At 45.6% G+C, this 25,392-nt stretch overlaps 1 non-coding gene and 1 pseudogene across 1 annotated transcript; both read left to right on the forward strand.

Moving 5' to 3' along the window:
• Positions 1 to 109: 109 nt before the first annotated feature.
• Positions 110 to 228, forward strand: LOC133428566 (5S ribosomal RNA). Its single transcript, XR_009773571.1, has one exon. It is a non-coding gene; the product is annotated as a 5S ribosomal RNA (ribosomal RNA).
• Positions 229 to 445: 217 nt separating this feature from the next.
• Positions 446 to 564, forward strand: LOC133428389 (5S ribosomal RNA; annotated as a pseudogene).
• Positions 565 to 25,392: the final 24,828 nt, after the last annotated feature.

A 25,392-nucleotide genomic window follows, 5' to 3' on the forward strand; every position in this document is an offset into this window, starting at 1 on the left:
ACATGGTTAAGGCACTTTAACTCCAACAAATAAAACCAACAAATCAATGACTTATATTCTATGACTTATCTTCAACTCCATATCAGAGGTATTTCAAGCTGCAGCTTCTGCTTACGGCCATACCAGCCTGGATGCGCCCGATCTCATCTGATCTCGGAAGCTAAGCAGGGTCGGGCCTGGTTAGTACTTGGATGGGAGACCGCCTGGGAATACCAGGTGCTGTAAGCATTTTCAACCAGCAGAGAGCGCTCTCGCTTAATCTATCCACACAAATTTCAACGTGGTAACAGCGACAGCTCATGTCCTAAAGTGTTTTGCACATGGTTAAGGCACTTTAACTCCAACAAATAAGCGCTTCTAAATTCTTATCACCAAGAAATCAATGACTTATATTCTATGACTTATCTTCAACTCCATATAAGAGGTATTTCAAGCAGCAGATTCTGCTTACGGCCATACCAGCCTGGATGCGCCTGATCTCATCTGATCTCGGAAGCTAATCAGGGTCGGGCCTGGTTAGTACTTGGATGGGAGACCGCCTGGGAATACCAGGTGTTGGACTATTGGACTAATATGATTATGAATTCATGACATATGTGAGTGGGTGAACATTTCTCTTGGGCCAGTAAAGGGCCGAAGCCAAGCCAAAGTTTATGCTGCATGACTCCAGACCAGATAACAGACTCCATGGGGTTTACGACACCTGGGAGGGGGGTCAGGCGCAGTATAGCCCCCACAAACCCAGCAGGGTTCCTGCCAGACCTGGAGGAACAAAGGAAAAGACAACGCAAAGGGACCAGGGACAGACTCCCTGGGGTGACGACACCAGGGGGGGTCAGACTAAATGGAGCCCCAGGAAGCAAGCTCTGAAGGGGGGGACTGTCCCTCTCAGTAAAACCGCCCCAAGCCCAAAAGCGGGAAGCACCCAATCACTTGCCAGGGGCTGGTGACATCACGCAGCCCGCGAAACTCAAAAGCTCCCTTCCTGCCCAGTGCTCACTCTCTCCCTCAGCCAGCGGACCGGACAAGACGTGCCTGCCGACGGTGCAGCCGCTGCCGCATCTACTCCCCGAGAGCCTGGGGTGGGGGGGGAGCCGTTCCGGACCTGCATTAACAGGCCGGGCGTAAAATCCGATACCAGAGCACGGCGCTCTCAACTCTTTCTGTCTGCTAACTCCTTTCTTCCTTTGAGCACTTTCTCCACACCAGGGACCGTGCGTCCAGGAAGATTGCTCCGCCAGAACCCGCTGTAGAAGCTCCAGCCTTGGACCCGCGAACCCCTCCCGCAGCCCTGCGACACACAAGGGACGTGAGCCGACGTTCCGAAGGAGGAACCGGCCCCCCCGTCGCAACGAGGCCGGTGTTGAGGCCGCGGTCAGGACCAGAGAGCCGGCGTGAGGCGCCGCTGCAGCAACTGTTGCCCTTTTCTTTTTGAAGTAGGAGCAGGACAGAGACTGAGGGACCGCTCGCTATCGGAGCATCCCCGCCAGAAGCGATCGGCGGTGGGGTCAAAGCTGAACCGGACCTCTCCGACACCGGGAACCCCGGCAGGAACCCGGTCACCACCGACAGAGCCCGCAGATCCAGAATCCAGAGGAGACGTGAGGTGGCGTTTGGGCGATCAGTCAGTTAGAACGGTGTAAAGCTGAACTTATGTTTAATGAGATTACTGTATGCGTATTACTGTACGTTATCATTATTGTGTTCTTTATCATCTTTATTAGGGCCCGAGCACCTTCAGTGCGAAGGCCCTATTGTATCTGTAGGAATTATTCGCGTTATTATTATTAGGGCCCGAGCACTTGCAGTGCGAAGGCCCTATTGTATTTGCAGGAATTTTTATTAGGGCCCGAGCACCTTCAGAGCGAAGGCCCTATTGTATTTGCAGGAATTTTTATTATTAGGGCCCGAGCACCTTCAGTGCGAAGGCCCTATTGTATCTGTAGGAATTCTTCGCGTTATTAGGGCCCGAGCACCTTCAGTGCGAAGGCCCTATTGTATCTGTAGGAATTTTTTTTCTTTTTCTTTTTCTTTTTCTTCTGACGAAAGGAGGGCCTTTTTGCCCCCCTAAACGTGCCCAAAAAGTCACCAAATTTTGCATGCAAGTCAGGCCTGGCGAAAAATTTGATATTTAATGGTTTACATTAATGGGCGTGGCAAAATGGCTCAACAGCGCCCCCCGGAAAACTTTGTGACTCAAGCCCCACAATACGGTTTGACGTACATGCACGAAAATCGGTACACACCTGTATCAGTACACAACTTAAAGAAAAGTCTCTTGGCGACATGGCCGAAACTGAACAGGAAGTCAGCCATTTTGAATTAATCGTGTCACTTTGGCGCAATTTATGCCATTCCTTCGGCAGTTAATACGGCCCGAACCGTAACGTGTACCCAGGTGTGTTATACATCAAAATGTGCGTCTTCATCCTGCGACAACACGCATTACTTTTCTCTTTCAAAAGCGTTACCGTGGCGACGCTAGACGCCAAAAAGCGCGCCCACCCTTCATCTGGTTGGTTCAGACCGAAAAAACTTTGTGCCTCAAGCCCCATAATACGGTGTGACGTACATGAACGAAAATCGGTACACACCTGTATCATGTCGCAACTTAAAGAAAAGTCTCTTGGCGCCATGGCCGAAACCGAACAGGAAGTCGGCCATTTTAAACATTCTGAATTAATCGCGTAATTTTGGAGCAATATGAGCCATTCCTTCGAGAATGAATACGGCCCGAACCGTAATGTGCACCCAGGTGTGTTATACATCAAAATGTGCGTCTCTATCCTGCGACTACGCACATTACTTTTCTCTTTCTAAAGTGTTAACGTGGCGACGCTAGACGGCAAGAAGCGCGCCGCGCTTCATCTGATTGGTCCATATTTGATAGTTCCCCAAAAGTCACCAAATTTTGCATGCAAGGCAGGCCTGGCGATAAATTTGATATTTTATGGTTTACATTAATGGGCGTGGCAAAATGGCTCAACAGCGCCCCCCGGAAAACTTTGTGCCTCAAGCCCCACAATACGGTTTGACGTACATGCATGAAAATCGGTACACACCTGTATCATGGCACAACTTAAAGAAAAGTCTCTTGGCGCCATGGCCAAAACCAAACAGGAAGTCAGCCATTTTTAATTTATTGTGTAATTTTGGCGCAATGTATGCCATCCCTTCGGCAATTAATACGGCCCGAACCGTAACGTGCACCCAGGTGTGTTATACCTCAAAATATGCGTCTCCATCCTGTGACTACGTGCATTACTTTTCTCTTTCAAAAGTGTTACCGTGGCGACGCTAGACGCGAAAAAGCGCGCATCCCCTTCATCTGATTGGTCCATATTTGATAGTTCTCCAAAAGTCACCAAATTTTGCATGCAAGACAGACTTGGCGATAAATTTGATATTTCATGGTTTGCATTAATGGGCGTGGCCTAACGGCTCAACAGCGCCCCCTAGAATACTTTTATCTGCCATAACTTTTGAATGGTTTGACATAGGAAGTTGTGGGTGGTGTCATGGGACTCTGTAATGAGCCCTTAAGCTTCGTTGGCCTTAATTAGCCCTGCCCCTTCTTCTGATTGGTTGTCCCGATTTTCTGCTATAACTTTGGAATGGTTTGACATAGAGAGTCGTGGCTGGTGTCATCAGATTCTTTATGGAGTCCTTGACCTTCATTGGCCTGAATTAGCCCCGCCCCTTCTTCTGATTGGTTGTTCCTTTTTTCTGCTATAACTTTTGAATGGTTTGACATAGAGAGTCGTGGGTGGTGTCATTTCTGATATGCTTATGGGGGGCGGTGGACGTGAGTGCGAGGGCCCGTTCATCGCTGCTTGCAGCTTTAATTAGGGCCCGAGCACCTTCAGTGCGAAGGCCCTATTGTATCTGTAGGAATTATTTGTATTTTTTTTATTATTCTTATTATTTTTCTGACGAAAGGAGGGCCTTTTTGCCCCCCTAAACGTGCCCAAAAAGTCACCAAATTTTGCACCCAAGCCTGGCCTGGCGAAAAATTAGATATTTAATGGTTTGCATTAATGGGCGTGGCAAAATGGCTCAACAGCGCCCCCTTGAAAACTTTGTGCCTCAAGCCCCACGATACGGTTTGACGTACATGCACGAAAATCGGTACACGCCTGTATCATGACGTAACTTAAAGAAAAGTCTCTTGGCGTCATGCCCGAAACCGAACAGGATGTCGGCCATTTTGAATTAATCGTGTCATTTTGGCGCAATTTATGCCATTCCTTCGGCAGTTAATACGGCCCGAACCGTAACGAGCACCCAGGTGTGTTATACATCAAAATGTGCGTCTCCATCCTCCGACACCACGCATTACTTTTCTCTCTCAAAAGCGTTACCGTGGCGACGCTAGACGCCAACAAGCGCGCCCACCCTTCATCTGATTGGTTCAGACAGAAAAAACTTTGCGCCGCAAGCCCCATAATACGGTTTGACGTACATGAACGAAAGTCGGTACACACCTGTATCATGTTGCAACTTACAGAAAAGTCTCTTGGCACCATGGTCGAAACCGAACAGGAAGTCGGCCATTTTGAACATTCTGAATGAATCACGTAATTTTGGAGCAATATATGCCATTCCTTTGAGAATTAATACGGCCCGAACCGTAACATGAACCCAGATGTGTTATACATCAAAATGTGCGTCTCTATCCTGCGACTACACGCATTACTTTTCTCTTTCAAAAGTGTTACCGTGGCGACGCTAGACGCCAAAAAGTGCGCCACCCTTCATCTGATTGGTCCATATTTGATAGTTCCCCAAAAGTCACCAAATTTTGCATGCAAGGCAGGCCTGGCGATACATTTGATATTTCATGGTTTGCATTAATGGGCGTGGCAAAATGGCTCAACAGCGCCCCCCGGAAAACTTTGTGACTCAAGCCCTACAATACGGTTTGACGTACATGCACAAAAATCGGTACACAACTGTATCATGTCGCAACTTAAAGAAAAGTCTCTTGGCGCCATGGCCGAAACCGAACAGGAAGTCAGCCATTTTGAAATAATTGTGTAAATTTGGCGCAATTTATGCCATTCCTTCGGCAATTAATACGGCCCGAACCGTAATGTGCACCCAGGTGTGTTATAAATCAAAATGTGCGTCTCCATCTTGCAACTACGCGCATTACTTTTCTCAGTCAAAAGTGTTACCGTGGCGACGCTAGACGCCAAAAAGCGCTTCCCCTTCATCTGATTGGTCCATATTTGATAATTCTCCAAAAGTCACCAAATTTTACATGCAAGCCAGGCTTGGCGATACATTTGATATTTCATGGTTTGCATTAATGGGCGTGGCTAACGGCTCAACAGCGCCCCCTAGAATACTTTTTTCTGCCATAACTTTTGAAAGGTTTGACATAATGAGTCGTGGGTGGTGTCAGCGGACTCGGTATTGAGTCTTTGACCATAATTGGTGAAAATTAGCTCCGCCCCTTCTTCTGATTGGTTGTCCCTTTTTTCTGCTATAACCTTTGAATGGTTTGAAATAGAGAGTCGTGGGTAGTGTTATCAGATTCTGCATGGAGTCCTTGACCTTCATTGGCCTGGATTAGCCCCGCCCCTTCTTCTGATTGGTTGTCCCTTTTTTCTGCTATAACTTTTGATTGGTTTGACGTAGGAAGTCGTGGGTGGTGGCATTTCTGATATGCTTATGGGGGGCGGTGGCCGTGAGTGCGAGGGCCCGTTCATCGCTGCTTGCAGCTTTAATTATGGGCATGCCAAGTAATGGCATGACCATATTGCAATCGTCCAGAATGGCCCAAAGGGCAATGTTGCTAGCATTTTGCTAACAAGCTAAAGTCGCAAAAGTCCCACGTCACACCAGCGGGTGTACAGCATGACCCCGCTCGGATGTGGAAAAAGAAAAATCCCCAAAAACTAAAACACGCCCGAAAAAATGAGGAAAAACATGAAAATGAAGGCGATATATTGGTATACAGAAAAGGTTTCCCTTTTCTTATTATTCTTATTCCGCACTTTTTTTTGTCCGTTAATACGGCCCGAACCGCAACGTGCACCCATGCATGTCATACATCGTTGGATGCGTCTCGATCGTGATTCGATGGGTATTACTTTTCTCAGTAATAGGGGTTACCGTGGCAACGCTAGTTGCCAAAAAGCAAAAAAAAAGGCGAAAATTCCCGCGCTTATTGCTCGGCCGAACTTTATCGTAGAGACATCGTTCAAACTTTGAAACACTCGGCCCGAGAGTCTTTAAAGGACCATACAACTTCATCATTCTAGTTATTACGGTTTTTGCGATATTTAACTTTCAATTAAAAAATAAAATCCCTTTTATTTTGGACGTTTGTTGCTAGGCAACGGTTTATCGTACAGACATCATTACAACATTGACAAACCCGGGACGCTTTGTACTGCAACATATTTTAGTCTCGTCATGCTTGCTATTACGGTTTTTGAGGTATTCCACTTTAATCATTTTGATGCTAACGGAATTTCGGACGCTTGTTGCGCGGCAACACGATATCATAGAGACTTTAATTTAACGTTAAAAGACTCGGGTTGCTGTGGACTACAACATACTAAGGTCTCATTACGCTGTCGTTTACAGCTTTTGAGATATTGAAGCCTAATTGTCCCATTCTATCCTATGGAGCTTGTTACCATGGCAACAAAAACCTATGCATTTGTATGGGGGAGCATGTGAATAAAACATCTGTTAATGCTGCCCCGACCGGAACGTGCACCCATGCATGGCATACATCGTTGGATGCGTCTCGATCGTGCCTCGATGGGCATTACTTTTCTCAGTCGAAAGTGTTACCGTGGCAACGCTAGATGCCAAAAAGCAAAAAAAAAGGCACAAATTCGAACGTTTATTGCTCGGCCAGACTTTATCGTAGAGACATCGTTCAAACTTTCAAACACTCGGCCCGATTGGCACTAACGGACCGTCCAAGCTCATTATGCCAATTATTACACTTTTTGCGATAATGACCTTTCATTTTTTTCTTTATTTCCGTTTGACTTTGGACGCTTGTTGCTAGGCAACAGATTATCATAAAGACATCCTACAAATGTTCCCCGACTCGGCACGCTGTGGATCTCAACATATTCAAATTTCATGAAGCTGTTATTTAAGGAAATTTTATGTCAAAATCCATGCCAAATGGCCCCATTCATTCGGATGGGTTTTTTTTACCACGGTGAAACAAAAACCTATCCATTAATGTAGCCTGAACCGCAACGTGCACCCATGCATGGCATACATCGTTCGATGCGTCTCCATGTTGCCTCGATGGGCATTACTTTTTTCAGTCAAAAGTGTCACCGTGGGGGGCGCTAGACGCCAAAAAGCGCACGCCTTTAATAACTATTGGGAGCATAGGAATGAATGCAATACAACTGTAAACACCTCAAACTGACATAGAACCACCCCGAACACAACCACTACAGCCCTAAACCAAAGCAGCGAGAGGGGTCGAATGGGCCGTAGGGCATGCCCATATCAAAATTTCATGAAATTTTCTAGTTAGGGCCCGAGCACCTTCAGTGCGAAGGCCCTATTGTATTTGCAGGAATTTTTATTATTATTATTATTATTAGGGCCCGAGCACTTGCAGTGCGAAGGCCCTATTGTATTTGCAGGAATTTTTATTATTATTATTATGGGCATGCCAAGTAGTGGCATGACCATATTGCAATCGTCCAGAATGGCCCAAAGGGCAATGCTGCTAGCATGCTAAAGTCGCAAAAGTCCCACTGCGCACCAGCGGGTGTACAGCATGACCCCGCACTGATGTGGAAAAAAAAAATCCCCAAAAAGTAAAACACGGCCGAAAAAATGAGGAAAAACATGAAAATGAAGGCGTAAATTAGTACCCAGAAAAGGTTTCCCTTTTCTTATTTTTATTATTAGTGCCACGGCTGCGCCACGTGGCACGCCTCCTCCATTGAGCTGCGCAAGCTCAATGGAGGAGGAGTGCCTCGTGCGCAGCACGAGGCACTCATACTATTGCTCAGGCTTATTATTATTTATATATTCTTCCGTAAAAACTTTGTCCGGCTACTCCTCCTACAGCTTTGAGAAAACGCGAAAAGTAAAAACGTAGAAACGTGCGCCTTAATCGGGAATCGATGGGTATGACTTTTATTAGCGATTGGCGTGCACGTTTTTGCGCAACGTGCACAAACGTGCGCTTTTTGCCCCATCCGGAACGCATTGCGTGAACTTTGGGGCCTCACCACTCGCACACCGTTACTCGAAAAATTATGAACCGATTTAGAAAGTTGTAGGCCCTGAATTTAACTACAGTCCTGTGGATTTTCAGAACGATGGCACGAATAGTTTTTGCACGAAGTGCAAAAACATTTCCAAATTTCCAAACTAATGGGGAAGATTTTCCCATGCATTTCAATGGCGCCATTATAAGCGGATGGGAAAATGTTGAGAAAAAAAAGACAAAATTCACCTTTTTTCCGAGTCACGTATCTTTCTCATACTTGCACGTAGAAACGTCATTCAAACTTCAAAACGGAGGAAAACTTCTCTTCTCTCTCTAAACCCCGGACTGTTTTTTCCTAAAATGTACACTTTTCAAGATATGAGCCCTCAAGCGAGGTCTGGAAATCACTTTTTTTCAAATCTAGAGCACGGGAGTCAGTTTGCTAGAGTGTAGTTACACTGAAAAAAAAACATGATTTCTTATTTGTAACTCGAGCTCACGGCCAAACCGTAAAAGGTAGACAGATAATTTTTGGTCAGAATATTGACATAGGTGTTGTGATTCATAAAATGTGACTTTGACAGGCGTGGTGTGCACAAAATTTTAACGGGGGAGCCAACAGACGCGCCAATTCCTGTCTCTCTCTTCATTGACTCCCATGTTAAATGAAGTTTTCTTAAAAAAAATCTCATTTTTGTTTTCGAATTGCCATTACTAACACATTTTAAGGAATATCTGTATGAAAATAACATTAAGATAATCTGGTAGGTTCTCCGTTTCTCAAAATGTTTTCGTTTTTCTGCTAAGAGCTACGGTTTGAGCGCAAAGTGGAGTGATTTCAGGTTTGTCACAACCGAAAATCCAGCTGAGTCATTCCCGCTCCCTCTGTATCAGGTTCTTGTTGCCCCTAGCAACCAGAGCTCAGCTGTTGACTGATTAGACTGACCCAGAACTGGTCACATGACTCACTCAGTACAGAATTCATAGTATAACCTGGAAAATGGAGAAATCTGAACCCTGACCTTTTAACCTTAGATGAACACACACACACACACACACACACACACACACACACACACACACACACACACACACACACACACACACACACACACACACACACACACACACACACACACACACACACACACGATAGGTGTTATTATGGGATGGCAGGTGTTTTTATAGGATATTAGTGTTATTATGGGATGTCAGGTGTTTTTATAGGATGTTAGTGTTATTATGGGATGTCAGGTGTTTTTATAGGATGTTAGTGTTATTATGGGATGGCAGGTGTTTTTATAGGATATTAGTGTTATTATGGGATGTCAGGTGTTTTTATAGGATGTTAGTGTTATTATGGGATGGTAGGTGTTTATTATGGGATGGTAGTGTTATTGGTGTTAGCGGTCCCGTTAGCGGTTCTGTTAGCGATCCCGTTAGCGGTCCCGTTAGCGGTCCAGTTAGCGATCCCGTTAGCGGTCCAGTTAGCGACCCCGTTAGCGGTCCCGTTAGCAATCCCGTTAGCGGTTGTTAGCGATCCCGTTAGCGATCCCCGTTAGCGGCTTGGTTAGCGATCCCGTTAGCGGCTCGGTTAGCGGTCCCGTTAGCGGTTCAGTTAGCGATTCCGTTAGCGGTCCCATTAGCGGTCCCGTTAGCGGTCCAGTTAGCGATCCCGTTAGCGGTCCAGTTAGCGACCCCGTTAGCGGTTCCGCTAGCGGTTGTTAGCGATCCCGTTAGCGGTCCCGTTAGCGGTTCAGTTAGCGATTCCGTTAGCGATCCCGTTAGCGGTCCCGTTAGCGGTCCAGTTAGCGATCCCGTTAGCGGTCCAGTTAGCGACCCCGTTAGCGGTCCCGTAAGCGGTTCTGATAGCGGTTGTTAGCGATCCCGTTAGCGGTCCCGTTAGCGGTTCTGTTAGCGGTTCTGTTAGCGGTCCTGTTAGCGGTTCCGTTAGCGGTTGTTAGCGGTCCCGTTAGCGATCCCATTAGCGGCTCGGTTAGCAATCCCGTTAGCGGCTCGGTTAGCGGTCCCGTTAGCGGTTCAGTTAGCGATTCCGTTAGCGATCCCGTTAGCGGTACCGTTAGCGGTCCAGTTAGCGATCCCGTTAGCGGTCCAGTTAGCGACCCCGTTAGCGGTCCCGTTAGCGGTTCCGTTAGCGGTCCCGTTAGCGGTTCCGTTAGCGGTTGTTAGCGGCTCGGTTAGCGATCCCGTTAGCGGCTCGGTTAGCGGTCCCGTTAGCGGTCCCGTTAGCGGTCCCGTTAGCGGTCCAGTTAGCGATCCCGTTAGCGGTCCAGTTAGCGACCCCGTTAGCGGTCCCGTAAGCGGTTCTGCTAGCGGTTGTTAGCGATCCCGTTAGCGGTCCCGTTAGCGGTTCTGTTAGCGGTTCTGTTAGCGGTCCTGTTAGCGGTTCCGTTAGCGGTTGTTAGCGGTCCCGTTAGCGATCCCATTAGCGGCTCGGTTAGCAATCCCGTTAGCGGCTCGGTTAGCGGTCCCGTTAGCGGTTCAGTTAGCGATTCCGTTAGCGATCCCGTTAGCGGTACCGTTAGCGGTCCAGTTAGCGATCCCGTTAGCGGTCCAGTTAGCGACCCCGTTAGCGGTCCCGTTAGCGGTTCCGTTAGCGGTCCCGTTAGCGGTTCCGTTAGCGGTTGTTAGCGGCTCGGTTAGCGATCCCGTTAGCGGCTCGGTTAGCGGTCCCGTTAGCGGTCCCGTTAGCGATCCCGTTAGCGATCCCGTTAGCGGTTCAGTTAGCGGTTCTATATTTTCTGTAATAACTTTTGAATGGTTTGACATAGAGAGTCATGGGTGGTGTCATTGGAATCTGTATCGAGTCCTTGACCTTCATGGGTGCAAATAAGCCCCGCGATCATCCGGCAGTAGTCCGTGGCACTTCAAAATTTCCCGGGAATTTTGTCTAGTTATTATTATTATTATTCTTATTCCGCACTTTTTTTCGTCCGTTAATACGGCCCGAACCGCAACGTGCACCCATGCATGGCATACATCGTTGGATGCGTCTCCATCGTGATTCGATGGGCATTACTTTTCTCCGTAATAGGGGTTACCGTGGCAACGCTAGTTGCCAAAAAGCAAAAAAAAAGGCGAAAATTCCCACGCTTATTGCTCGGCCGAACTTTATCGTAGAGACATCGTTCAAACTTTCAAACACTCGGCCCGATAGTCACTAAAGGACCATAAAACTTCATCATGCTACTTATTACGGTTTTTGCGATATTTAACTTTCAATTTAAAAAAAAAATCTATTTTATTTTGGACGCTTGTTGCTAGGCAACGGTTTATCGTACAGACATCATTACAATATTGACAAACCCGGGACGCTTTGTACTGCAACATATTTTAGTCTCGTCATGCTTGCTATTACGGTTTTTGAGATATTCCACATTGTTCATTTTGATGCTAACGGAACTTCGGATGCTTGTTGCGCGGCAACGCGGTATCGCAGAGACTTTGTTCCAACGTTAAAAGACTCAGGTTGATGTGGACTACAACATACTGAGGTCTCATTACGCTCTCGTTTACAGCTTTTGAGATATTAAAGCCAAATTGTCCCATTCTATCCTATGGGGCTTGTTACCATGGCAACAAAAACCTATGCATTTGTATGGGAGAGCATGTGAATAAACAATCTGTTAATACTGCTCGGACCGCAATGTGCACCCATGCATGGCATATATCGTTGGATGCGTCTCCATTGTGCCTCGATGGGCATTACTTTTTTCAGTCAAAAGTGCTACCGTGGCAACGCTAGATGCCAAAAAGCCAAAAAAAAGGCGAAAATTCAGACGCTTATTGCTCGGCCGGACTTTATCGTAGAGACATAGTTCAAACTTTCAAACACTCGGCTCGATTGGCACTAACGGAGCCTAGAACCTCATTATGCCATTTTTTTACGTTTTTGTGATATTGACCTTTCATTTTTTTTTAAATTTCCCTTTGACTTTGGACGCTTGTTGCTAGGCAACAGATTATCGTAGATACATCATACAAATGTTCCCTGACTCGGCACGCTGTGACCTTCAACGTATTAAAATTTCATGAAGCTGTGATTTAAGGAAAGTTTAATGTAAAATCCATGCCAAATGGCCCCATTCATTCGGATGGGTTTTTTTAAACCATGGTGGAAAAAAAACCTATCCGTTAACGTACCCTGAACCGGAACGTGCACCCATGCACGGCATACATCGTTGGATGCGTCTCCATCGTGCCTCGATGGGCATTGCTTTTCTCAGTCAAAAGCGTTACCGTGGGGACGCTAGACGGCAAAAAGCGCGCCCCATTAATAGCTATTGGGAGCACAGGAATGAATGAAATACAACCGTAAACACCTCAAACTGACATAAAACCGCCCCGAACACAAACACTGCAGCCCCAAACCAGAGCAGCGAGAGGGCTCGAATGGGCGGTAGGGCATGCCCATATCAAAATTTCCAGAAATTTTCTAGTTATTATTATTATTATTTTCCTGACAAAGTGAAGGCCTTTTTGCCCCCCTTAACATGCCCAAAAAGTCACCAAATTTTGCACCCTAGTCAGGCCTGGCGAAAAATTTGATATTTAATGGTTTGCATTAATGGGCGTGGCAAAATGGCTCAACAGCGCCCCCTTGAAAACTTTGTGCCTCAAGCCCCACGATACGGTTTGACGTACATGCACGAAAATCGGTACACACCTGTATCATGGCGCAACTGAAAGAAAAGTCTCTTGGCGTCATGCCCGAAACCGAACAGGAAGTCGGCCATTTTGAATTAGTCGTGTCATTTTGGCGAAATTTATGCCATTCCTTCGAAAGTTAATTCAGCCCGAACCGTAACGTGCACCCAGGTGTGTTATACATCAAAATGTGCGTCTCCATCCTGCGACAACACGCATTACTTTTCTCTTTCAAAAGCGTTACCGTGGCGGCGCTAGACGCCAAAAAGCGCGCCCACCCTTCATCTGATTGGTTCGACAGAAAAAACTTTGTGCCTCAAGCCCCATAATACGGTTTGACGTACATGAACGAAAATCGGTACACTCCTGTATTATGTCGCAACTAAAAGAAAAGTCTCTTGGCGCCATGGCCGAAACCGAACAGGAAGTCGGCCATTTTGAAAATTCTGAATTAATTGCGTAATTTTGGAGCAATATATGCCATTCCTTCGAGGGTTAATTCAGCCCGAACCGTATCGTGAACCCAGATGTGTTATACATCAAAATGTGCGTCTCCATCCTGCGACTACACGCATTACTTTTCTCTTTGAAAAGTGTTACCGTGGCGACGCTAGACACCAACAAGCGCACCCCCCCTTCATCTGATTGGTCCATATTTGATAGTTCCCCAAAAGGCACCAAATTTGGCATGCAAGCCATGCCTGGCGATAAATTTGATATTTCATGGTTTGCATTAATGGGCGTGGCAAAATGGCTCAACAGCGCCCCCCGGAAAACTTTGTGCTTCAAGCCCCACAATACGGTTTGACGTACATGCACGAAAATCGCTACACACCTGTATCATGGCACAACTTAAAGAAAAGTCTCTTGGAGCCATGGCCAAAACCGAACAGGATGTCGGCCATTTTGAATAAATTGTGTCATTTTGGCGAAATTTATGCCATTCCTTCGAGAGTTAATTCAGCCCGAACCGTATCGTGCACCCAGGTGTGTTATACATCAAAATGTGCGTCTACATCCTGCGACACCACGCATTACTTTTCTCTTTCAAAAGTGTTACCGTGGCGACGCTAGACGCCAAAAGGCGCGCCCCCCCTTCATGTGATTGGTCCATATTTGATAGTTCTCCAAAAGTCACCAAATTTTGCATGCAAGCCAGGCCTGGTGATAAATTTTATATTTCATGGTTTGCATTAATGGGCGTGGCCTAACGGCTCAACAGCGCCACCTTGAATACTTTTCTCTGCCATAACTTTTGAATGGTTTGACATAGAGAGTCGTGGGTGGTGTCATCAGATTCTGTATGGAGTCCTTGACCTTCATTGGCCTGAATTAGCCCCGCCCCTTCTTCTGATTGGTTGTCCCTTTTTTCTGCTATAAACTTTGAATGGTTTGACATAGGAAGTCGTAGGTGGTGTCAAGGGACTCTGCAATGAGTCCTTGAGCTTCTTTGGCCTGAATTAGCCCCGCCCCTTCTTTTGATTGGTTGTCCCTTTTTTATAATAAAATCGCCACGAGCCGCCAGTCGCTCTCGCGCTGACTCCCGCTTCCTGATTCAAACGTCTGCCGGCCCCGCCCCCCGACCAATCGGTGGCGAGTAGGGTGATGACGGCCCCGCCTCCCGACCAATCAGTGGCGCGGAGGGTGATGACGGCCCCGCCCCCCGACCAATCGGTGGCGAGTAGGGTGATGACGGCCCCGCCCCCCGACCAATCAGCTCCCTGTAATGTGGTGACGTCAGAAATATTCCCATCTCAGCCCGGTTACAACCTTGGCAGAATGGTTACAGAAAAAGTAATAATTAAAATAGTAGGGTTTTACTAATATTTATAACTTACAAATATTTAAAAAAAATAGAAAAAACAGCCCCAGACTTACATTACTAAATATCGATATGTTGGTCTCTCCTAAGTCAGTAGGTCAATTAGAAATGAGAAGCTGAGTCTTAGCTCAGCCAGAGCGTTCCCGTCTTTGGAGTCAGAGATCAGAGTTCGATTCCCGCAGTATCCAGACTTTTTTGTCAGCAATTTTTTTTTTTCTACATCAATACGTGCGTCCCTGTCCTGCAACGACGCACATTACTTTTCTCATTTAAAAGCGTTACCGCGGCAACGCTAGACACCAAAAAGTGCGCCCACCCTTCATCTGATTGGTTCAGAGGGAAAAAACTTTGAGCCTCAAGCCCCATAATACGGTTTGACGTACATGAACGAAAATCGGTACACACCTGTATCATGTCGCAACTTAAAGAAAAGTCTCTTGGCGCCATGGCCGAAATTGAACAGGAAGTCGGCCATTTTGAATTAATTGTGTAATTTTGGCGCAATTAATGCCATTCCTTCGGCAATTAATACGGCCCGTCTTAGACCTTATAAGAATTTTAAGAATAACAGCTCTTAAACTCATAACAAAAAACTGGCTTCAGAAATCAAGTCCATTTTTAGAGAAATGGCGAGACTTAATGGAACAAGTAAAAGAAATGGAGCAGTTAACATGTAAAATCAGAGGAAATCTTGGGATGAGACACATGCTGTGGGCTAAGTGGGAGAGCTATATAAAAAAATGGGGGTGAAATGCTAAGATAGCATAAGAAATGAAGAGATCTAAATGCACCTAAAAGCTTACTACTCTTAATACTGAGGCGGTCAATGGATTACTTGACGGATATGGAGGAGTATAATAATAATAATAATAATAATAATATGAATATGAATATGAATATGGAGGAGTCAACAACTGAACGGGGAGCACTTAATGTTTTTTTTTTTTTTTTTTTTTTTTTTTTTTGTTTTTTGTTTTTTGTTTTCCTTTAACTTAATTTAATTTAATTTTTATTTATTTTTGTTTATTTATTTTTATTTATTTATTTATTTTTTTTATCTTTGGAGGCACTGTTATGTGCTCGTTTGCTTACTTGCTCTCATGGTGCGTCTCTCTCCCTCTAGCTGTATTGTGTTCATGAAATAAGAATGGAAATAAGGATTTGTGAAAATAGGAATTTTGGCTAATACATAAAAGAGTGAAGTGTAAGGGATGTATAGGGGAGGGAGGTAACAGGGGGGTTAGAAGGTATTTAAAGGCATGTTAGGCCTCTCTTTGCTTTGTTTGTGTTTGTTGTTTAGATATGTCCTTTTTAAATTTTTTTTAATTTTTTTTATTTATTTTTTTTTTCGTGTATATGTTGAGGTTGGTGTCTGTCTTATGTCTATATATGTATATTAGTTGTTGTTTTTCTTTGTTGTTATACTGAACGTCACTATGGTGTGGCACATAGAAAAATAAAGTACAAAAAAAAAAAAAAAATTAATACGGCCCGAACCGTAACGTGCATCCAGGTGACTTATACCTCAAAATGTGCGTCTCCATCTTGCGACTACGCGCATTACTTTTCTCTTTCAAAAGTGTTACCGTGGCGATGCTAGACGCCAAAAAGCGTGCCCCCTTAATCTGATTGGTCCATATTTGATAGTTCTCCAAAAGTCACCAAATTTTGCATGCAAGCCAGGCCTGGTGATAAATTTGATATTTCATGGTTTGCATTAATGGGCGTGGTAAAATGGCTCAACAGCACCCCCCGGAAAACTTTTCTCTGCCATAACTTTTGAATGGTTTGACATAAAGAGTCATGGGTGGTGTCATGGGACTCGGTATTGAGTCCTTGACCATAATTGGTGAAAATTAGCCCCGCCCCTTCTTTTGATTGGTTGTCCCTATTTCCTGCTATAACTTTTGAATGGTTTGACATGGAGAGTCGTGGGTGGTGTCATCAGACTCTGTATGGAGTCCTTGACCTTCATTGGCCTGAATTAGCCCCGCCCCTTCTTGTGATTGGTTGTCCCTTTTTTCTGCTATAACTTTTGAATGGTTTGTCATAGGAAGTCGTGGGTGGTGTCATTTCTGATATGCTTATGGGGGGCGGCGGCCGTGAGTGCGAGGGCCCGTTCATCGCTGCTTGCAGCTTTAATTATTATTATTATTATTTTCCTGACAAAGTGAAGGCCTTTTTGCCCCCCTTAACATGCCCAAAAAGTCACCAAATTTTGCACCCTAGTCAGGCCTGGCGAAAAATTTGATATTTAAAGGTTTGCATTAATGGGCGTGGCAAAATGGCTCAACAGCGCCCCCTTGAAAACTTTGTGCCTCAAGCCCCACGATACTGTTAGACGTACATGGACGAAAATCGGTACACACCTGTATCATGGGACAACTTAAACAAAAGTCTCTTGGGGTCATGCCCGAAACCGAACAGGATGTCGGCCATTTTGAATTAGTCGTGTCATTTTGGCGAAATTTATGCCATTCCTTCGAAAGTTAATTCAGCCCGAACTGTAACGTTCCCCCAAGTGTGTTATACATCAAAATGTGCGTCTCCATCATCCGACCCCACGCATTACTTTTCTCTTTCGAAAGCGTTACCGTGGCGACGCTAGACGCCAAAAAGCGTGCCCACCCTTCATCTGATTGGTTCAGACAGAAAAAACTTTGCGCCTCAAGCCCCATAATACGCTTTGATGTACATGAACGAAAATCGGTACACACCTGTATCATGTCGCAACTAAAAGAAAAGTCTCTTGGCGCCATGGCCAAAACCGAACAGGAAGTCGGCCATTTTGAACATTCTGCATTAATCGCGTAATTTTGGAGCAATATATGCCATTCCTTCGAGAGTTAATTCAGCCCGAACCGTATCGTGAACCCAGATGTGTTATACATCAAAATGTGCGTCTCCATCCTGCGACTACACGCATTACTTTTCTCTTTCCAAAGTGTTACCGTGGCGACGCTAGACGCCAACAAGCGCACCCCCCCTTCATGTGATTGGTCCATATTTGATAGTTCCCCAAAAGGCACCAAATTTTGCACCCAAGCCAGGCCTGGCGATAAATTTGGTATTTAATGGTTTGCATTATTTGGCGTGGCAAAATGGCTCAACAGCGCCCCCTTGAAAACTTTGTGCCTCAAGCCCCGCAATACTGTTAGACGTACATGCACGGAAATCGGTACACACCTGTATCATGGCGCAACTTAAACAAAAGTCTCTTGGGGTCATGCCCGAAACCGAACAGGATGTCGGCCATTTTGAATTAATCGTGTCATTTTGGCGAAATTTATGCCATTCATTCAGCAGTTAATTCAGCCCGAACTGTAACGTGTCCCCAAGTGTGTTATACATCAAAATGTGCGTCTCCATCCTGCGACTACGCGCATTACTTTTCTCTTTCAAAAGTGTTACCGTGGCGACGCTAGACGCCAAAAGGCGCGCCCCCCCTTCATCTGATTGGTCCATATTTGATAGTTCTCCAAAAGTCACCAAATTTTGCATGCAAACCAGGCCTGGTGATACATTTGATATTTAATGGTTTGCATTAATGGGCGTGGCCTAACGGCTCAACAGCGCCCCCTAGAATACTTTTATCTGCCATAACTTTTGAATGGTTTGACATAGGAAGTTGTGGGTGGTGTCATGGGACTCAGTAATGAGTCCTTAAGCTTCGTTGGCCTTAATTAGCCCCGCCCCTTCTTCTGATTGGTTGTCCCTTTTTTCTGCTATAACTTTTTAATGGTTTGACTCCCGCTTCCTGATTCAAACGTCTGCCGGCCCCGCCCCCCGACCAATCAGTGGCGAGTAGGGTGATGACGGCCCCGCCCCCCGACCAATCAGTGGCGAGTAGGGTGATGACGGCCCCGCCCCCCGACCAATCAGCTGTTGTAATGTGGTGACGTTAGAAATAGTCCCGTGCTCAGCCCGGTTAGAACCGCGGTTGAATGGTTACAGAAAAAGTAATAATAAAATAGTAGTGTTTTACTAATATTTATACCTTACAAATATTTAAAAAATTAGGAAAAAAAGGTTCCAGACATTATATCGCTATCTTGGTCTCTCGTAACCCAGTAAGTCAATGTGAGGTATCAGCTGAGATATAGCTCAACCAGATCATTGCGGTCTTTGGTGCCGGTGGTTGGGAGTTCGAGCCTGGCAGGATGCTGAAATTTTTGTAAGCAAATTTTGTGTTTTTTTTTACATCAAGATGTGCGTCTCTTTCCTGCGACGACGCACATTACTTTTCTCTTTCAAGGCTGTATGCCGAAAATTTTGTAAGCAAATTTTTGTGTTTTTTTTTATCAAGATGTGCGTCTCTTTCCTGCGACAACGCACATTACTTTTCTCTTTCAAAAGTGTTACCGTGGCGACGCTAGACGTGAAAAAGCGCTCGTCCCCTTCATCTGATTGGTCCATATTTGATAGTTCTCCAAAAGTCACCAAATTTTGCATGCAAGGCAGGCTTGGCGATAAATTTGATATTTCATGGTTTGCATTAATGGGCGTGGCCTAACGGCTCAACAGCGCCCCCTAGAATACTTTTCTCTGCCATAACTTTTGAATGGTTTGACATAGGAAGTTGTGGGTGGTGTCATGGGACTCTGTAATGAGTCCTTCACCTTCATTGGCCTGAATTAGCCCCGCCCCTTCCTCTGATTGGTTGTTCCTTTTTTCTGCTATAACTTTTGAATGGTTTGACATAGAGAGTCGTGGGTGGTGTCATTTCTGATATGCTTATGGGGGGCGGTGGACGTGAGTGCGAGGGCCCGTTCATCGCTGCTTGCAGCTTTAATTATTATTATTATTATTTTCCTGACAAAGTGAAGGCCTTTTTGCCCCCCTTAACATGCCCAAAAAGTCACCAAATTTTGCACCCTAGTCAGGCCTGGCGAAAAATTTGATATTTAAAGGTTTGCATTAATGGGCGTGGCAAAATGGCTCAACAGCGCCCCCTTGAAAACTTTGTGCCTCAAGCCCCACGATACGGTTTGTCGTACATGCACGAAAATCGGTACACACCTGTATCATGGGACAACTTAAAGAAAAGTCTCTGGGCGTCATGTCGAGAAACCGAACAGGAAGTCGGCCATTTTGAATTAATCGTGTCATTTTGGCGAAATTTATGCCTTCCTTCGGCAGTTAATACGGCCCGAACCGTAACGTGCACCCAGGTGTGTTATACATCAAAATGTGCGTCTCCATCCTCCGACACCACGTATTACTTTTCTCTTTCAAAAGCGTTACCGTGGCGACGCTAGACGCCAAAAAGCGCACCCTCCCTTCATCTGATTGGTTCAGACAGAAAAAACTTTGTGCCTCAAGCCCCATAATACAGTTTGACGTACATGAACAAAAATCGGTACACATCTGTATCATGTCGCAACTAAAAGAAAAGTCTCTTGGCGCCATGGCCGAAACCGAACAGGAAGTCGGCCATTTTGAACATTCTGAATTAATCGCGTAATTTTGGAGCAATATATGCCATTCCTTTGAGAATTAATACGGCCCGAACCGTATCGTGAACCCAGATGTGTTATACATCAAAATGTGCGTCTCCATCCTGCGACTACGCGCATTACTTTTCTCTTTCAAGAGTGTTACCGTGGCGACGCTAGACGCCAACAAGCGCACCCCCCCTTCATCTGATTGGTCCATATTTGATAGTTCCCCAAAAGGCACCAAATTTGGCATGCAAGCCAGGCCTGGCGATAAATTTGATATTTCATGGTTTGCATTAATGGCCGTGGCAAAATGGCTCAACAGCGCCCCCCGGAAAACTTTGTGCCTCAAGCCCCACAATACGGTTTGACGTACATGCACGAAAATCGCTACACACCTGTATCATGGGACAACTTAAACAAAAGTATCTTGGGGTCATGCCCGAAAGCGAACAGGATGTCGGCCATTTTGAATTAGTCGTGTCATTTTGGCGAAATTTATGCCATTCCTTCGAAAGTTAATTCAGCCCGAACCGTAACGTGCCCCCAAGTGTGTTATACATCAAAATGTGCGTCTCCATCCTGCGACAACACGCATTACTTTTCTCTTTGAAAAGCGTTACCGTGGCGACGCTAGACGCCAAAAAGCGTGCCCACCCTTCATCTGATTGGTTCAGACAGAAAAAACTTTGCGCCTCAAGCCCCATAATACGCTTTGACGTACATGAACGAAAATCGGTACACACCTGTATCATGTCGCAACTAAAAGAAAAGTCTATTGGCGCCATGGCCGAAACCGAACAGGAAGTCGGCCATTTTGAACATTCTGAATTAATTGCGTAATTTTGGAGCAATATATGCCATTCCTTCGAGAGTTAATTCAGCCCGAACCGTATCGTGAACCCAGATGTGTTATACATCAAAATGTGCGTCTCCATCCTGCGACTACACGCATTACTTTTCTCTTTCAAGAGTGTTACCGTGGCGACGCTAGACGCCAACAAGCGCACCCCCCCTTCATCTGATTGGTCCATATTTGATAGTTCCCCAAAAGGCACCAAATTTGGCATGCAAGCCAGGCCTGGCGATAAATTTGATATTTCATGGTTTGCATTAATGGCTGTGGCAAAATGGCTCAACAGCGCCCCCCGGAAAACTTTGTGCCTCAAGCCCCACAATACGGTTTGACGTACATGCACGAAAATCGCTACACACCTGTATCATGGCACAACTTAAAGAAAAGTCTCTTGGGGTCATGCCCGAAACCGAACAGGATGTCGGCCATTTTGAATTAATCGTGTCATTTTGGCGAAATTTATGCCATTCCTTCGGCAGTTAATTCAGCCCAAACCGTAACGTGTCCCCAAGTGTGTTATACATCAAAATGTGCATCTCCATCCTGCAACTATGCGCTTTACTTTTCTCTTTCAAAAGTGTTACCGTGGCGACGCTAGACGCCAAAAGGTGCGCCCCCCCTTCATCTGATTGGTCCATATTTGATAGTTCTCCAAAAGTCACCAAATTTTGCATGCAAGCCAGACTTGATATTTGATATTTCATGGTTTGCATTAATGGGCGTGACCTAACGGCTCAACAGCGCCCCCTAGAATACTTTTATCTGCCATAACTTTTGAATGGTTTGACATAGAGAGTCGTGGGTGGTGTCATGGGACTCTGTAATGAGTCCTCAAGCTTCGTTGGCCTTAATTAGCCCCGTCCCTTCTTCTGATTGGTTGTCCCTTTTTTCTGCTATAACTTTTGAATGGTTTGACATAGGAAGTCGTGGGTGGTGTCATGGGACTCTGTAATGAGTCCTTAAGCTTCGTTAGCCTTAATTAGCCCCGCCCCTTCTTCTGATTGGTTGTCCCGACTTTCTGCTAGAACTTTGGAATGGTTTGACATAGAGAGTCGTGGGTGGTGTAATCAGATTCTTTATGGAGCCCTTGACCTTCATTGGCCTGAATTAGCCCCGCCTCTTCTTCTGATTGGTTGTCCCTTTTTTCTGCTATATCTTTTGAATGGTTTGACATAGAGAGTCGTGGGTGGTGTCATGGGACTCTGTAATGACTTCTTAAGCTTCGTTGGCCTTAATTAGTCCCGCCCCTTTTTCTGATTGGTTGTCCCGATTTTCTGCTATAACTTTTGAATGGTTTGACATGGAGAGTCGTGGGTGGTGTCATCAGATTCTGTATGGAGTCCTTGACCTTCATTGGCCTGAATTAGCCCCGCCCCTTCTTCTGATTGGTTGTCACTTTTTTCTGCTATATCTTTTGAATGGTTTGATATAGGAAGTCATGGGTGGTGTCAATTCTGATATGTTTATGGGGGGTGGTGGCGGTGAGTGCGAGGGCCCGTTCATCGCTGCTTGCAGCTTTAATTATTATTATTATTATTTTCCTGACAAAAGGAAGGCCTTTTTGCCCCCCTAAACGTGCCCAAAAAGTCACCAAATTTTGCACCCAAGTCAGGCCTGGCGAAAAATTTGATATTTAATGGTTTGCATTAATGGGCGTGGTAAAATGGCTCAACAGCGCCCCCTTGAAAACTTTGTGCCTCAATTACCACAATACGGTTTAACGTACATGCACGAAAATCGGTACACACCTGTATCATGGGGCAACTTAAAGAAAAGTCTCCTGGTGCCATTGCCGAAACCGAACAGGATGTCGGCCATTTTGAATTAATCGTGTCATTTTGGCGAAATTTATGCCATTCCTTCGAAAGTTAATTCAGCCCGAACCGTAACGTGCACCCAAGTGTGTTATACATCAAAATGTGCGTCTCCATCCTGCGACAACACGCATTACTTTTCTCTTTCGAAAGCGTTACCGTGGCGACGCTAGACGCCAAAAAGCGCGCCCACCCTTCACCTGATTGGTTCGACAGAAAAAACTTTGTGCCTCAAGCCCCATAATACGGTTTGACGTACATGAACGAAAATCGGTACACTCCTGTATCATGTCGCAACTAAAAGAAAAGTCTCTTGGCGCCATGGCCGAAACCGAACAGGAAGTCGGCCATTTTGAACATTCTGAATTAATTGCGTAATTTTGGAGCAATATATGCCATTCCTTCGAGAGTTAATTCAGCCCGAACCGTATCGTGAACCCAGATGTGTTATACATCAAAATGTGCGTCTCCATCCTGCGACTACACGCATTACTTTTCTCTTTGAAAAGTGTTACCGTGGCGACGCTAGACGCCAACAAGCGCACCCCCCCTTCATCTGATTGGTCCATATCTGATAGTTCCCCAAAAGGCACCAAATTTGGCATGCAAGCCAGGCCTGGCGATAAATTTGATCTTTCATGGTTTGCATTAATGGGCGTGGCAAAATGGCTCAACAGCGCCCCCCGGAAAACTTTGTGCCTCAAGCCCCACAATACGGTTTGATGTACATGCACGAGAATCGCTACACACCTGTATCATGGCACAACTTAAAGAAAAGTCTCTTGGAGCCATGGCCGAAACCGAACAGGATGTCGGCCATTTTGAATAAATTGTGTCATTTTGGCGAAATTTATGCCATTCCTTCGGCCGTTAATTCAGCCCGAACCGTAACGTGCACCCAAGTGTGTTATACATCAAAATGTGCGTCTACATCCTGCGACACCACGCATTACTTTTCTCTTTCAAAAGTGTTACCGTGGCGACGCTAAACGCCAAAAGGCGCGCCCCCCCTTCATGTGATTGGTCCATATTTGATAGTTCTCCAAAAGTCACCAAATTTTGCATGCAAGCCAGACTTGGCGATAAATTTGATATTTCATGGTTCGCATTAATGGGCGTTGCCTAACGGCTCAACAGCGCCCCCTAGAATACTTTTATCTGCCATAACTTTTGAATGGTTTGACAAAGGAAGTTGTGGGTGGTGTCATCAGATTCTTTATGGAGTCCTTGACCTTCGTTGGCCTAAATTAGCCCCGCCCCTTCTTCTGATTGGTTGTCCCTTTTTTCTGCTGTAACTTTTGAATGGTTTGACATAGGAAGTCGTGGGTGGTGTCATCAGATTATTTATGGAGTCCTTGACCTTCATTGGCCAGAATTAGCCCCGCCTCTTCTTCTGATTGGTTGTCCCTTTTTTCTGCTATAACTTTTGAATTGTTTGACATAGGAAGTCGTGGGTGGTGTCATGGGACTCTGTATGGAGTCCTTGACCTTCATTGGCCTGAATTAGCCCCGCCCCTTCTTGTCATTGGTTGTCCCTTTTTTCTGCTATAACATTTTAATTGTTTGACATAGGAAGTCGTGGGTGGTGTCTTTTCTGATATGCTTATGGGGGGCGGTGGACGTGAGTGCGAGGGCCCGTTCATCGCTGCTTGCAGCTTTAATTAGGGCCCGAGCACCTTCAGTGCGAAGGCCCTATTGTATCTGTAGGAATTTTTTTTCTTTTTCTTTTTCTTTTTCTTTTTCTTTTTCTTCTGACGAAAGGACGGCCTTTTTGCCCCCCTAAACGTGCCCAAAAAGTCACCAAATTTTGCATGCAAGTCAGGCCTGGCGAAAAATTTGATATTTAATGGTTTACATTAATGGGCGTGGCAAAATGGCTCAACAGCGCCCCCCAGAAAACTTTGTGACTCAAGCCCCACAATACGGTTTGACCTACATGCACGAAAATCGCTACACACCTGTATCAGAACACAACTTAAAGAAAAGTCTCTTGGCGACATGGCCGAAACCGAACAGGAAGTCAGCCATTTTGAATTAATCGTGTCACTTTGGCGCAATTTATGCCATTCCTTCGGCAGTTAATACGGCCCGAACCGTAACGTGCACCCAGGTGTGTTATACATCAAAATGTGCGTCTACATCCTGCGACAACACGCATTACTTTTCTCTTTCAAAAGCGTTACCGTGGCGACGCTAGACGCCAAAAAGCGCGCCCACCCTTCATCTGGTTGGTTCAGACCGAAAAAACTTTGCGCCTCAAGCCCCAGAATACGGTGTGACGTACATGATTGAAAATCGGTACACACCTGTATCATGTGGCAACTTAAAGAAAAGTTTCTTGGCGCCATGGCCGAAAACGAACAGGAAGTCGGCCATTTTAAACATTCTGAATTAATCGTGTAATTTTGGAGCAATATGAGCCATTCCTTCGAGAATTAATACGGCCCGAACCGTAATGTGCACCCAGGTGTGTTATACATCAAAATGTGCGTCTCTATCCTGCGACTACGCGCATTACTTTTCTCTTTCAAAAGTGTTACCGTGGCGACGCTAGACGCGAAAAAGTGCGCGTCCCCTTCATC

Source organism: Cololabis saira, unplaced genomic scaffold (genome assembly GCF_033807715.1).
Source record: "Cololabis saira isolate AMF1-May2022 unplaced genomic scaffold, fColSai1.1 scf031, whole genome shotgun sequence".
NCBI classification, from domain to species: Eukaryota; Metazoa; Chordata; class Actinopteri; order Beloniformes; family Belonidae; genus Cololabis; species Cololabis saira.